The sequence below is a fragment of the Heliangelus exortis genome, chromosome 9, assembly GCF_036169615.1.
Source record: "Heliangelus exortis chromosome 9, bHelExo1.hap1, whole genome shotgun sequence".
NCBI lineage: Eukaryota > Metazoa > Chordata > Aves > Apodiformes > Trochilidae > Heliangelus > Heliangelus exortis.
In genome coordinates this window covers 7,112,664-7,128,420 of record NC_092430.1, presented here as the reverse complement: position 1 = coordinate 7,128,420, position 15,757 = coordinate 7,112,664, and the positions used below count along the sequence as shown (strand labels likewise).

Below are 15,757 nucleotides of genomic sequence, written 5' to 3'. Positions count from 1 at the left end.
GCTTAGTAGTTTAAGTACCCTGCTTGATATTTCAATATTGTTTTAGTTTCCTGGCTGAAAAGGCAACATAAAGAAGTTAAACCAGGCCAGCATGCAGAGAATTCAAACCAAACCACCCCAAAACTCATCACATTTATCCTTAGAAATGCAAATGAGCCTTTTCCTTGTTAACAGGTGCTAACTAGCAAGGCACCATGCTGACTCCTGTTAGGGATGAGCAGATGCCTTTATGTATTTCTGGTGATAGGCCTAGGGAAAGTGTCACACAGTAAAAAGGGAAAAAAAAAAAAAAAAAAAAAAAAGGTTCCTCAAAGCTGAGAATGAGATTTCAGAATGTTAAACCAGTGATGTGGTTTAGAAGAAACAACTACACCAGTGAAACAGGGCACTGCCATTGTGCATAATTTATATTATAAATGCTATGCTGGTGACTCAACTGTCCCAGAGTCTGTGCTCAGACAACTTTAATTCTCAAGCCTCCCTGTTCAGCAATGTTAGATTCACCCATTCTTTTCATTGGAGACTTGATTACTTTATCCCATTGATAGAAATTAAGAGTAACTTCGTAGAGGCAAAGGGAAAAGTGATCCAAGGTACTGCTTACACTGGCAGAAATTTTCCAGACTGTGGGCATTTTACACCATTTTTATTTCCCAGCTAGGACATCTATTGGGATAAAAGACAAACCCCCAGCAGAACAAGGACAAACATTCTGGTAAATGGGCACCTTCAGGTAGGCAGAGACCTATACAACATGTAGGTATCTGTGGGCTCGAGGTACCTACAAGAAGAGCAAGTAGTTGTGCACCTAGGTGCTTGTATGTAAGAATTGACCAAAACCTTGGTCTACTGATTTTCCCAACATCACACAGAACAGCCCTGCACCATGTACTAAATAAGAGGAAAACCTGTACTTGAGCTACCAGGAACATGTAAAACAAAGTAGATGGTCACACCAGCAAAGCTGAGAAAGTCACATTCATTGCCACTGAGGCTACCTGATCCTCCAAAGAATGAAAACTTGATTTTCATGGGGTGCCATTGATCTGGATGGATCTAAAAGGTGTTTGTAGTTAGCTCAGTCCTTTTTAAAATACTGCATGCAGTACAATAAAGAATGACCAAAAATATTTAACAGATCACAGAATTAGGTTTGCAGAGGTTCCACCCACTCATTCCTTCATGCAATCTTCACCAACTCCTTCAGTAAATCAGGCAAACTGAAATTCTGCCTGGCAGTATAAAGGAACATTGTATACACCATTTTGTCTGACATTCTACAAGGTTAAATTAATCCTGTCCAGGGCCAGGGAAGGAGATAAGATGACCTTGCAAATCCTGTACAGCTCCTGTTATTGCTCAGGATTGCTGCCTGCTCTGTTCCCAACTTGCCCAGTGACATTCAGGTTACATCCTCACCTTGGTGTATTAACCACCTTTAAATATTTTAAGGAGTTCAATTATTTATGTTTTTTCAAAAACCATCAACTACCAGTATGGAGTACACTCATCATCCACATGGTGACAAAATACACATGTTTATGTAGAAAAAAAAAAAAAAATATTTTATTTCATCCACACTATCCCTTGCAAAATCTTCCTGTTGGGAAATACAGATAGGTTGAACCCCTGACTCATATTTTAGAGACTAAGCCTTACAGCAGCTCTTCCTCATTTATTTTGCTCTTTCCCATATTAGCCATTGGGAAGTATTGAGTCATTCTCTGCTCTGGAGATTCATTATCCTCAACTTAGTTCTAAGAGGACTCATAGATAATTCATCTCTTGACACTGAAAAAGACATTGCAAGGGAAGGAAAGCTACCCCAAGGTGAAATATTGGTTGGTGTTCATGATTCACACAGCTGCATGTGACACTCCTGCTTTCTGCTTCCCTTGGTTAGATTCAAGAGATGTGACTAAGTCAAGGGAAAAATGTTCAAATTAATGGGACAACAATATTGCTCCTAAATTATCTGAGAACCATGCAGCTAGGGAACTGACATTTTAAAAGGTTATTGATTGTATAATTAACATAGATAATCAAGAACATTTAGTTAATATTTATGTAGACATTAAATGGAGTATGAAATCTGACTGAACATCTGATAAATATTTCCACTAGGAATTTAATGACACATTTGAAGAGGGATGCTTTCCTACAATCCTAAAACATGTAATAAATTTGAAGAAAAACCTCTGCTAGAACCATTTAGTAAACTGATCTTCCTGCTAACTTCTTTTTACCCACTAATAAATTCCTTAGACACCACCCAAAGCAAGTACCAAGTCAGAATCACAGCATGGATTTGTCATTAATCATGTTCACAAGTGACTTCCTTTTCTCTAGAAAGGCTCATTCCCATCCTGCTCAGGGCATACTATTTCACTCCTCAGTAGTGCAGAAAAAAAAGCAAAAAAAGTACTCAGCAGGTGTTAGTTATAGGTGTTAGGGATATTCCAAAGAGTGTCTTAATGTTAGAAAATGCTCATTTGAGGCATGGGGGGAGGAAGAAGGGCAAAAAAAGAACCTTTTCCTTGAAGAATACCCATCTGAAAGAGGTTTTGTGGGAGAGATTTGTCATGACTGGGCTCTATTTTCCCATCAGAGTAGCCAATAGGCAAGTGGTTGGAGATTGCAGATGTGAATGGAGCAGAAAATCTAACCAGTGGTTACTGGTTATTTTGGACCATGTAATCCCTTTGCTGGCAAGTTTGTTTTTAAGTGCTTGAAAGGTCTGTTTCACTTCTGTGGCAGAAAAGGAAATTTCACATTTTGCAGAAGAGAATCTGGATTTCTAATTAGGCTGTAATTGCATTCTTTCCTTTCCTACCTCACCCGGGCTCTAGGTGGGCTGTTTTGCAGACCACCCAACTGTGGAACCTTGCAGGCTCAGAGTCCTTCCAACACCTCTCCAGAGGTTTTCTGTGAAATAGCTGAGTTAATGCTCAAAGTGCTCACAGCCCCAGCTTCTTTAGTTTTAGGGAACAGTAAATGTGTTTGGCTCTTCCCCGTCATGAATGAGATGAAGCACGAGCTGAAAGGCAGTGAAGGAGCAGCAGCCAATACAAACTTTCCGTGAGCACTAATGAATTATGAGATGAGCAGAAAAAGATTAACTTTTGTTTATGTTATCTGTAGACCTAATTAAACTAAGGCACAGTGGAAGCAAAGTGGAACTGCAAACTTGCTCTATATTATTTATAAATCATTCATTCAAAGAAGGCAATGTCAGCAGAACCAAAATAGCTACACTGAAAAGCAGGGACAATTTGCAGTGAGAAGATGCACAGAGGATGTGCACTGCCAAGGTAGGAGGAAAAGGAAGCATATTTGGATTTTTTCAGAGGGACAAACTGTTTCTTTAATAAACTAAAACATTAAAGGCACAAAACCTATTTCAGCCATATCCATATACACATAAGTACATCACAAAGAAAGCAGTAACCTGCAGGTAATTACTTTGCCACAACATGTCTAGACAGCCCAAAATTACTTTCAACATCTGTCATGAAAACCAGAGATTTTTAAAAACCCAAACAAACCAATTTCCCATGCCAGTTCTCCATATAAGAGTTATGTTTTTCTTGAGCAAAACAGTTTGTGAAGTGTTTACTGCTATCATGGTAACAAACTATCCAAGAACAGTGATTCTGAAGAAAAAAAATTCATCTTCTGTTTAAAAAGACCTCATCCATGCTGTAAAAAATTAAATACAACACTGAGATAAATGAAGGCAGGAAGATGAAAAAGAACTCATCAGCTCCTGAACCCTTCTACCATTTCTACCACTGGAAGCTGACTGCTAACAGGTCTAAGAGACTCTGGGACTACAGGGAGTAGGTTGCACAAATAATTACAGCTGAGTTTGAAAAAATGTTTCTCCAAAACTACCAACACTAATAACAAATAAAATTTTGCTAACAGGTACTAACAACATGGAACATGCCCAAGAGTTAAGTGCCTTCTTAGGCTAATACTATAACTAAATCAAGCTTAAATCAGTAAATTTACCTGCTTCCAGTGACTGTGTCTGAGAGAAAGATGGTAATTTTATCACAGAAAGCAGAACATGCACCAATGACCAACAAACAGTAATGTAAAGATCTACAGAGGTATTAGGTCTGAATGAAACATGAATGGAAATACCTATGTGTAGAAGCTCCAGAAGAAGCAACAGGAATCAGAACAGTGACATGGGCTGATGACCTGACTGACAACAATCAAATCAGTAAGCACAGGAATATGCTGTTTCCATCAGGATCAGGCAGACTTTTATTTCTCTTCCTACCCCAACAGAAGATCATACAGCAGCCATGAAGTTACCAGAGACCAGAGAAACAAAGAAAACGGGCAACTTGAGATAGGTAAAGTAATGGTAAAGTAAGCAAGGTTGAGGCAAGTCTCATGCCACAGATGCTGACACCTGAAGGACATAGAGCACCAAACTCAGCTCATCAGTGCAAGTGAAACCCAAAAGATGTAGTGAGAATTCAACAGTCAGCACCCTTGTCCTGTGGGACAGACCCTTGGACACTTGTGTTATGGGGCTGGGGTTGGCCAAGTCTCCAAAGGGGCTGAGAACAGATTTGCTCTCCCCTGCATCATCAGAAATAGAGTGGTAACCTCCAGAGCCCACAGACTAGTTTTCCTCTGGGTATATATGACAAGATTTGAACTCGCTTTACCTCCGTCCTCCTCAGAAAGTCCCTCTACAAGTACCAGTAGATCATCACAAAAAAGTATTTGGTTTCCTGAAGGGTATTTACTTTGTCTTGGTTCAAGCCCTGTGGCTGATTCCCAGCACACAGCAGTGGCTGCCTGAAGGAAGTGAATGCTGCTTCCCTTCTCTGCAGCTCTACTTCTGCACGCTTTCCAACAAAGAGGAACAAAGGGCTTTTTATCTCCTAGCAATTCAGATCACAAATACAAATCAAATTCAGTCATACATATAATTTTGATATTTCCTTGTCAGCAGTTAAACAAATGAAACAAACCAAAACCTTCTTCCCTATAGAGAAAGAAAACAAAGGAAAATACAATAATTAACAGTAATGCCATGAAATAAAAATGAACCTTAACCCTTAGTTCATAGTTCTGTACTCTTCTGACTCATTCAGTCCTAGCTACAGGGTCACCATTCCCACTAAGGGGAACCAATAATGTATGTTACAATCCAATGCAAGTGAAAGATGATGTGGTTTTCATTTTTCTGGAAAAATATTTTTCTCATCTCTGTTAGTACTGGTTTTTATGCTATACTAGTGTAAGAGAGTTTTGGGACATTTTCTCTAACTATTCGCCAAAGTGGTCCTTTATATTTCAGCCAGGATTATCCAGAGAACAATACACTTTTATCCCTTTCCTTAAAACACACTTATGCCCCGGGAAATTTAACTGCATCTATCTAATCCCATGAAAGTCCTTTCTGAATCATTTGGGAATTGACCTCATGAATTTTTCATTATTATTTCTTGGTGGGACTGTCAATCAGAGATGAGAAAGAGGAAAACAAAACACAGAGTGAAGTGGTTTGCTAGAAACATCACCTCAGTCAGTGCCAAAATTACATCAGATGACATAAAGAAGAATCACTTTGAAGAAGCAGCATGGAAAAAAGTGTCTCTTTTGTGTCCTTTTCTCTCTGTTTTCTAGGACTAACAGCTCTTTCCCTTTTTGTGTTTGGTTTTTTTTTTTTTTTTTTGTTTGGTTGGGTTTTTTTGTTGTGCAGGCACCCTCAGTGTTTCATTCTGTTTTCCAAATACCATTGTGGGCACTTCACAGAAGTTTACAACAAAAGCCAAGCATCAGCTCTGTTTTCATCGCTACTCATCAAGTCATCCTCAACTCAAACACAGGAATATATTTTTTTAACACTTCTCTGTAGTTACATTCATAGTAGTGACAGGAATACAGAAGGTGTGGAGCAGATCCCACAAGATACATGATCACTGCTGGCAAGTTAAAGGTGAGCAGAAAGAATACTCTCCCCCTAGGAGCCAAGGTACTAACAAGGTACATCAGTCCCCCCTCTAGGCACAGAACCTTGGTATAAGCAGCCCAGATTTAGTATTACTTAGGACATATTAAGACCCCACAGGTGCCTTTCTAATGCAGATTACAAGAGCTGATCTTTCCCTAGGGGCCAAAGAGGAATCACATGTAAAGTAAGGCAGAAGTGATGTAGCAGCCATATGACCCCTGGAGACCTTTTCAGCTGGCCTTAAGGTAACTTAGTGGCTATGAAGTATATTACTTTAAGTTAAAGACTTTTTTAGAAGTATAAATCTTTTATCATAAGAAAAGCAAAAAAGAAGCATCAAGAAAGAAAAGAATCAAGAGAAGGGCTCACAACTGAGAAACAAGAAGGCAAGCATGGTTCTCATCCCTGAAAGCTACAGTTAAACACAAAGCACAGGATCTAACATGCTCAGGTAAACATGGGCAACAACTTCAGTTTGAAGAACAGGATGTGTTCTTCCCAGACACAAGGAGAGAATTTAGACACATCTGAGTTCTGTATTTCTATTATTATAATTCTATACTAGTAAAGCCTTCACATCTTTGCAACGCAAGAATAAATTCCACCCCAGCTCAAAGATGTCAAATATGGCTATATATGAATAATAGCTTGGGCATTTGTTACAGATACAGGGATCTGAACTCCGTTTTGTCCAAGGTATGCATTCTCTTTCCATACTATTTATATTACATTATTCAAAATTAAATTGTGGTGTGTCATGGTATATGTTTCAATAGAGCTCTAAGCCTTTTGAATGCCTGATTTCTTCCAAGCTGGTTCCTTAAACTCACTCTCATGTGCAGTGTTAGTAACCTGCTATAGATGCCTGGACTTGGGGGATGCTACAGATCCAGACAATAGGAAGGACCTAAATATGCTGAGGATTGCTGAACTGGATTGGAATAGGTGATCAGGGGACAGGTTCCCTCCCCCAACTATTCCTGTGAGGACTTGGTTTTGGGAAAAGGCACTTTGGTCTGGAAAAACAGAGCTAAAAGGGTCAGCATGGAAATGGGCTGAAACACAGCAGTTATGCCAGTTTGGTTTTTGGGGTTTCTTTGTGGTTTTTTTCTCCTCAGGGAGACAAACTGTTGTGTAGCTGGTTTCAGATTTCCTTTTGCCATCTCAGAAGGATTTTCCGTACTGCAATGTTTGTGCTGGATTTGAGCAACATGACTGACCCTGAGCTATGTGGGTCTGAGTCTGCTGAGCCATTATGGAGAGCTCAAAACATCCTTACATGTGCACATGAGAGGAAGGGTAAGACTTTACTGAATCAATATTAATCAAAGGTTTATTTCACATAAGATTAAATAATATATAGCTTGCAAAGGAACTTTACGTGGGAATCTCAACACTGTTTGGGAGTCTCGATGAAGCAATATGAAACTGGATTTGTCTTTTTTGGGATGAACTGAGTTTGAGATTATATGTATCTAAATAAGTAACTCTAGCATTAATTAAACAGGAGATTTCCTAGAGGAAAGGGAAGACAGGATTCCTCCAGCATTACTCCTTGTGCAGTGTGGTATCTGTGTGCCAGAGACCAAGGCTCCTCGGAGCCTTCCTCTTCCCATAGCAGCTACTCTGGGTCAAACCAACACCAAGAAATGTGTGTTTGCTTTCAATGGGTCATTTTTTGTTTGGATACTTGGTTTTGTGTTCTCTGATGAGAGAACTGATTGTTTGCAGACTCTTTCGTTTGTTTGTAGTGGACTAATAGGTTGTCAAGCATGTACTGCAAACAGTGAAACTGTAGAAACCACCCTGTATGTTTTGTTATACCCCCACACGTTTTCCTACTACCAAATGCATGATAAGAAAGGTTTAAACAGGATTTCTCATTTTCCAGCAGCAGCAGAATCAGGAAAACTACACAAAGAGTTAGTAGTAACTTGATGTTAAATAATAATCAGAGACACATAATGCCTAAAATAACACATTACTTGAAACCCTATCAACATTACCAATAATTAAACTGCAATTTATTTTAATTCTTTACTTCAGTAAATAAAAACAACAGTAATCTAGGTGAAGAAAAATCTGCTCACAACATGAACTTCATTTTGATGCTGTCCTTTTCAAAAAAGAATTTTTTAAAAACTCTATAAATAACTGTATGGCTTTATTAACTAAAAACTCTCTATCCCTGCAACCAAGAGTGAGAGCTGAGAAAACTACAGGTTAAGTTTAGTCTGTTTTAACATAACTTTTGCACTTTTCCAAGCAGTCCTAGAGCAAAATGGGGAACAGATGTTGTTGGGTTTTTTTAATTAAAAGTTAAAAATAAGGTAAGAATAAATATATTTAAAACTCTGTGTCATGTGGTTGAAGTTCCAAGATCAAGGAAATTGCTCTGAACTTCCTTTGTGAAATTTAAATCACAAGCCAGACTTCAAAAAGAAGTAATACAGCAATTACATTACAAAGCAAAATAATTTGGAGAAGAGAAAGTCATCAGACAAGGGAATGAACAGAGTAAAGTGGGGAGAAAAACTCTGTATGAACAGAGCAGGATTCCTTTCCAGGCAAGCCAATAAGTGCTAAAGTTTGATAGTTAGAAATATACCTTTACACACTAGCAACTCCACATCCTTCCTAGTAAAGAGATGCTCTTTCTTCAGTTTCATTTTGCTTACTTTCCTGTTCTATAATCATCCTATCAATCAATCCATCATCTTTCATTGTTCTCTTTGAGACTGGTAATTCTTTCCTTACTCGTTGCACAGCTCACTAAGGGAGACAAACAAGTTACTGGTTTGTTATCAACTGGCCTGTGTAGAAAGTAAAATGTATAAAAGCTGAAAACACTGTCTCAGTCTGGATTTATGAAGCTAAGGGATTACGTGCAGCTATGAAAGCAATATGACATTTTACCAGGAACAGTTCCCCTGTGCCCCCCTTTTAACACATTGGTGTCTGCTCAAAGCCCCACTAATGTGTGCATTTTGTTAGCTTTCACACACTGAGTCACTTTCTTGGTCCCCACTTCCCACTCCCACGTGCTGGTGTCTGCTGACCCCGCTGTCTCCCTTGTGCCCAAGACCCCCTGGTGCCAGCAGCAGCAGATTGGCAGATCTGTGCCAATGGCCTGGTGAAGAAGAGAAGTCAGAAAGGAAAAGGAGAAAACAGCAGCAGTTCTACCCTGCAGGATACCACTCGACACATGAAGTTACTCTTGGCTGTACTTTTGCTATTGCCTCCCACAAATTTACTCTAACAAGAAGCCCCGAAGTGTCACTTAGTTGTAGGTACAGTATGGCCACTGTATGGCAAGAGAAGTGGGCTGAACATAGCTAAATCCAGCCTCACACAGCACTTTTAACCCTAAATGGGACTAAAGGACATTCTTTTAGTGCATATAAATGCATGTTTCAGTAGCTCCTATATCAATCAATGCTGCCATGCATTCTACAACTGTCAAATCTCCCTTCTATCAAAATTCTGTATCCTTTTCTCTTGAACAGGCCTTTACAGACATTCATAGAAAAAAATTAAAAAAAAAAAAAAAGAAAAAAAAAGAAACAGCTTCACTGCACAAATGTGATTTCTCATGCATGTCCCAGAATTGAAATTTTAACTATTTCAGAGACAATGAAAATTTCATCACAATGAAGAAGCCTCTAGTCATAATGCTGTGTCAAATAACAACCAATTCTGAGACAGATGCTTCCACATCTCACTAAGCAAGCAAGAAAGGATGAAGAACTAGTCTTTAAGGCCAGAAAAAGAAGAAAAGGTCCTGAGATTGGACAGCAGTAGAAGGAACCAAGTGCCTACTAGATGTATTTTTAAATTAGGCACTGCTCATTCTATTGAACTGTTTGAGACACAGCTTTGTTTTCAGATATTTTAATTTCTAGATCAAGTGCTTCGTACCTATTCCTTGCATATAAAAAAAGGCTGGGTTTCCATGTTTGTCAGAGCTATTGGGTGCCTTGTCAAAATAATCACCCTGGAAAAGACCTGAGGGACCTTAGAGTTCTCTAGTCCAAACTCCTGCTCAAAGAAGAGTCAACTATGAAGTGAGGTTGCTCAAGGTTTACACAATTCTGAAACCTTCAGAGGATGGAGACTGCAGAATGTCTCCAAGCAACGCATTCCACCGGGCTCATATATTTATAAAAAAACCCCAACAAAACAAACAAAAAACCCAAACAAAGCAACGATTTTATCCATTTTGAGTCTGTTTTGTTTCAATGTAGGTCTGTTGTCTCATCTTTTCACAGAAGAACACAGAATAAAGCCTACTGCATTTGTAAAAATATCTCAAAGAATTCACTGTGAACTACATTTGCCTTAGAGAAGGGCCAATTCCTCATTACTTCATAGTGAGTATAAACATTTTGGAAGAATAGAAAATATTAATTAGCTAAAAAACAGACAGAGTAAAAAGGTTTCAATTTTAGGGACAAAACAAAGCAGAATATGTTGATCATGGAAATTGCATGATCAAAATTAGGCAGCTTAGCTGATTGGTTGTGACACGAACCACAATTTTCCAATCACTGCCTAAGGCAACAATGTCAGAGCTGAACTAAATTGCCTACATCAGGATGTTTAACTTGACATGTTTATTCTAGCTCAAAACCCAGCAATTCTTTCCAACTTTTAAAAAAATCATTCATTTTCTTTTTTCAGAGAGCTAATAAAACTAATTTTCCAGCAATTCTACAATAACAAAGAAGCAAAATTAAAAATGTATGCATGCAAATGTCCATAAAATACAAATATCATATGTTACTTTATGTACATATAAAAACTGAGATTTCTTACTGATTGCATTCGTGGCCAGAACTGTCAAAGTGTACCATGCTTATCTATAGATAATCTATACTGGTCACCTTTGATTGTCATAGGTTAATGTATTTTGCATTATTAAAGATGATACTGAAATCCTCCTAAAGCTTTGCAAAAGTCAATCCAGTGTGGTAAATACCAATGGACACAGTCCAGGGGGCTCAGCAGGCTTCTGTGCTGCCCTCACAGCTAGAAAAGGAACAGACAAGAGAGGGAAGAGACCAGACAGAAATGGTGTTTCAAGAAGCTGAAGCTGGCACAGCAAACATCCTTTCAGCCCAGGGATTTGCAGCCACACTGCACTGCACCCACATCCTGGTAGAGAAGGAAAAGTAAATCCCCATAGAGATGCAATCAGGATCCACCCAGGACCTGGGGAGCCATTCCAGAGCTCATCCCTGATTTACACTGCAACACTGACACATCTTGACAATGGTCACCACCCTACCTCAGACTCAGGGCAGAAGAAATTGATTTTTGCCTTCAAATTTTGCCTTGTTCCAGTATTAGAAGAGCCAGCAGGTACCTGGAAGGAAAGTGAAGCAAAAGGAGCCATTACAAAATGTCCCATGTGCATTACAAATTGTGCTTACACAAGCACATGATGCATTCTAATACATATACAAGAGTGAAATGAGTCAGTTGGCTTCCGAGAGAAAAAAAACATTAGGGTTTTCTTAGGAGTAGCAACTAAGGCACTACTGAAGATTTTTCTCTCCAATTGAGTCCTGGAGGGTGTGCAGGATGTGAAGCTGCATTATAGCAGCTTGATTTTTGTGACTGTCTAGCAGTAAAATGCCCCATCCAGGACACAAGAATGCACCCCTGTGAGGGTGACAGAACTGAGACTGAAGGACAAGAGCTGTCCTCATGTGAGAATGAGCAAACCTCTTCTCATAGATTTGACTGGTAGAGAGCAGCTGGATCCAGACACACATTCTCTGCTGTGATCCTGTAAGTACAGGCAGGCAGCCACTGCAGAGAAAACAGCTGAGAAGGGAGGGGAGGCAGCCAGAGTCTGACCATGAGCAGTCATACAAAGATGCTTTGCCTTAGAAGATTAAGTCCCACCATGCCACTAGGATTTATGATTTGGGGATTAGGAAGTTTTTAGGGGAAAATCACAATCAGAAATCAGGATTCTGCTTCTCCAATCTCATCCTAAAGACATTTTGACTGAAAGGAACAATCTATTCCCACCTATGTTCTTTGAATCTAAATATATATCTATATATATAAATATATATAGATATTCTTTTTGTGTGTGTTTAGAAAGTAGATCTTCACATTATTTAGCATTCACTTGATAACAAATCGTATCCTTTACATTAAACAATGAATTCTGTTAGTATTTTAAATATTATTAAAAATAATAATTTAGTAAACACTATATGTACTATATGTATTGCTTAATGTCCTAAACCTGCTAGAGTAAGAAAGACTGAGTACATCAAGTTGGACTGTAAATTTCATGTTCTATTTTGAGCTTGACATCATTCATCCTGTTGGTTCAATTTAATTATATTTAGACTTCAATCCATTCCCAGCAGCCCTAATATTTCACATTTTGTTACTTTGCCTTTGACTAGTGACTTACAAAAATAACTACACTTCAAAACGTCTCTTCAGCAAATGAATCCTAAAGCAGTGTTCACAGCCCATCAACACTTCTGTGCAAAAGGAAAAATATCATGAGTGCCCAGCTGACAACAGTTGTTGCTGAAAGCAGTAACAGAAAAAAAAAAAAAGGTGAAAACTCTGAAAAACACTCATACAGATTTCAGTTCTGAATGTTTAATAGCCTAGAATCTGAATTTGACAGAAAATTCTGTAGTTACTTTATTATAACCTAGATGCCTATATCTAAATCTTTCTATAAAAAAACACAAAAACCAAACCAACAAAAATTCAAATGGTATTTCTGTTCCCAGATCTTAGGTGAAACATTATTCTCTTCCTAGCTCCACATTATTGCATCTCTATGGTACAACTCATTTGATACCTGTAGTTCTGCAAAGTCTATTTTCTGCAAACATCACTACCTTAACCTTAGCCTGAGCCCCAGGTGCACATCACACCTCTTCTGAGTTGTAAAATCTATTGGGAACAAATGATGCCTCAACATTCCTTACTAGAATGTAGTATTTACCTAGCAAACAGGGATCCTACAGCTCAGGAAAGAGTCTAGATCTGTGTTTCTTCCTAAATCAGGCCAAATAAAAAATAGAAGATTCAACACCCCAACTAGCAAAAATTACTTCTGCTTTTTTCTTGTCATTTTTGAACAAGCCATAAGTTTCTTATTCTTTCCCTGCCCTGCCAACAAATATAGAAGGATGCCACTGAAGACTGCAAAGGGCTCAACATTACACTAGTGGAAGTGACATTTGCTTTGTTTTCCCAGCCTAACAGGAAAGTGACAAATTTGTTTTTTATGGCCAAGAAGACAATTTATCAGAATCATCTTGCGCACAGAAGTTATTCCAGCTCAAAGCACCAACAGAAATTACTCTGTGTGAATAAAAAAATTCTGAAGGTAATCAGTAGGAAACAGCACTTGATGATTAGGTTTAGGATACATAAAAAGCAGAACTTAACAAACTGAGAGTGCAGTTGAGATCTAACCTGATATATTTCTCTCAAATCCAGATTTATTGTTGCCTCCTATTGCTGAACTTGACTCAGCACCTTGCCCCAGGGTGTTGAATGATACCCTGGGGGTCCTGCTGGAAAATAATAAAAGCTTTTTTTCTATCAGCTAACCAATAAAACACAAGTCAATAGCACTCCAGGAACACCTATTAAAGCCTAACAGATTCTAATAAAAACAACTAAGTATTAAAGCCATTTCACTGCTAGTGGCTGGAACATGAGAAAGCATTTCAACTGGTTCAAGGCTCTACCAAAGTTTAAAAAGCAGATTGGTGCTGTTCAGAGGCACAAGCACAGAAGCACTCTGCTTGCCAGCCCATTTACTTGCTAACTTCAAAGCAAATTTATCTTTAAACAGATTATTTCTTAAATCCTGCAATGAAATCAGTGCCTTAGCCCCCTACACCAGTGCTCCTGTAACAGGCCACTCAAAGGACAGGGAGGCCAAAACAAATCACTGTCAGTCAGAAACACTGGTATCAGCTAGGGGGTCAGAGTTTATAAATTCTTTCAGGGTATTAAAAAAAACCAGAAACACCATTTATGTTTAGACAGATGTAAAACCACAACATATTATGGACTTACAGGGCTTAGCAGAAACAAAGGGTGCAAAGGAAAATGGGAACAAATAACCTTTAACTTCTTACCACTGGATTAAAGATAAAAATAAAACCACTCTTAAAATAAGCTTCTTCTAAGTCCATAACTACATCAACACTGTAAGATGGTTGTTTTCCTTTAAATTGAATTCTAACATCGATCACTAAATTCAAGGTTCATTTTATCCTCTACTCCCCTCCTGCTGCACACCATTTCCTTTCTAAAAACACGTAGCATATACAACTTCAGTTCACAGACATTGCTTGTTGTGAAATGTTCAGCCTTATTGTAACAGCTGTGGGGTGGAGAAAGAAAATGCTCATTGCACTGGGAATGTTGGCAGCCTCTGGGTAGAAAACCTGCCACAGAGAACTTCATTTTGGACTGCCTTGGAGTGTCCCGGCTGCCTCTCCCCTTCCCTTTCTCTGCCCACCTGTCTCAGAAATATTCCCCACTCAATCAAGGTTTGCAAGTTGATCTTCTTCAGCTTTTGATAATCCATGAGTGCATACTCAAACCATCCAAGGGTATGTTCTACTTTTATTTCACTCCAGACTGGGAGATTTTTCTATTTATTTCAAAGATGATTTACATCACAGATTATTTACACTTGTTTATTTAGTTCTTAAGCCATTTATGAATGTGCTTAAGTGTACCCTTGTTCAGCAAGTCACTTAAATGTGGTCTGTCTTTTGCTGCCTTGGGAAGCAATGCTAACTAACAGCCTTGTATCTCCTTTGATGAAATCCTTGTCAGAACCTCACATTAGAGAAATTATTAATACCCACAAATAAACATTTGGGTTATTTTTCCAAAGTAACTTAAGAGGTCTAAGACGTGTATGTGTGATCTAAGTATCATTTTCCAATTGTGCAGTAATGCCAGTCTTTCCTCAACTAACTTTCTACAGCCACATCAGCAATTTTTATCAAATCTAACACTAAGGCTTAACACACTTCCATGGCAGATTTATCCTTTTCTGTTCAAGATACAGTGAAGTTCTGTAGTAACATTGGCTGCAATTTTACCCTTTGTTGCATGCAATAAGCTTTTTATGTTGAAGCATGAAAAATATTACAGACAGATAAGTGCAAGTTTGGATAGTGTGCAGGATAGCATCAAGCTGACATCACAGTTCCTCAGAGCAGCCCCACAGAGCACAAACCATCGACAGCAGGAACAGCCTGAGATCCTGCAGGACAAGTAGGTGGGTGGCACCAGAGTTACACACTCTAAAAAGGTACATGCTGGTCTTAACAGAGAAAAATTCACACCTTCCAGCATGAGTCTGCACTGGGAATATTTTCACACAGATGGGAATGCTCCATCCTCTTCCCAATGAGGAGTTTAAGGCATCCGCAGCTGAGAAGCAGAAGTTACTGGGATGTTGTGTCTGATAAAAGAGTCTGGGGACAATTCCACTGTGCACTGCAGTAACAAGCCTTATTCAAAAACCAGCTAAATGTTGACCAAATGGCAAAAATAATAGGAATGTCTTTAAAATTATTAGTTATGGAAAGAATAATTGAAATGTGTTCCATGTATTCCAAGAATCTTCCTCAGCAAGAATATGTAAGAAACATGCAAATTAAAGCCCAAGAATATGACAGCAATGCCCATCTGCTAAAGGCACAGCACTCATCACAGATCATTCAGTTCCCCTCAGCAGACAAACAGTAATTA

At 38.7% G+C, this 15,757-nt stretch overlaps 1 long non-coding RNA gene across 2 annotated transcripts in view; it reads right to left on the bottom strand.

Annotated features, from left to right (window-relative positions):
* Positions 1-9,013: 9,013 nt before the first annotated feature.
* Positions 9,014-15,757, bottom strand: part of LOC139799490 (uncharacterized) — a 66,028-nt gene continuing 59,284 nt past the window's right edge. For both annotated transcript variants that reach the window (XR_011727300.1, XR_011727301.1), the window contains 2 exons: positions 11,271-11,348; positions 9,014-9,113 (listed from right to left, as the gene is read on the bottom strand). This is a non-coding gene — a long non-coding RNA (uncharacterized lncRNA). The remainder of the gene's footprint in view (positions 9,114-11,270; positions 11,349-15,757) is intronic.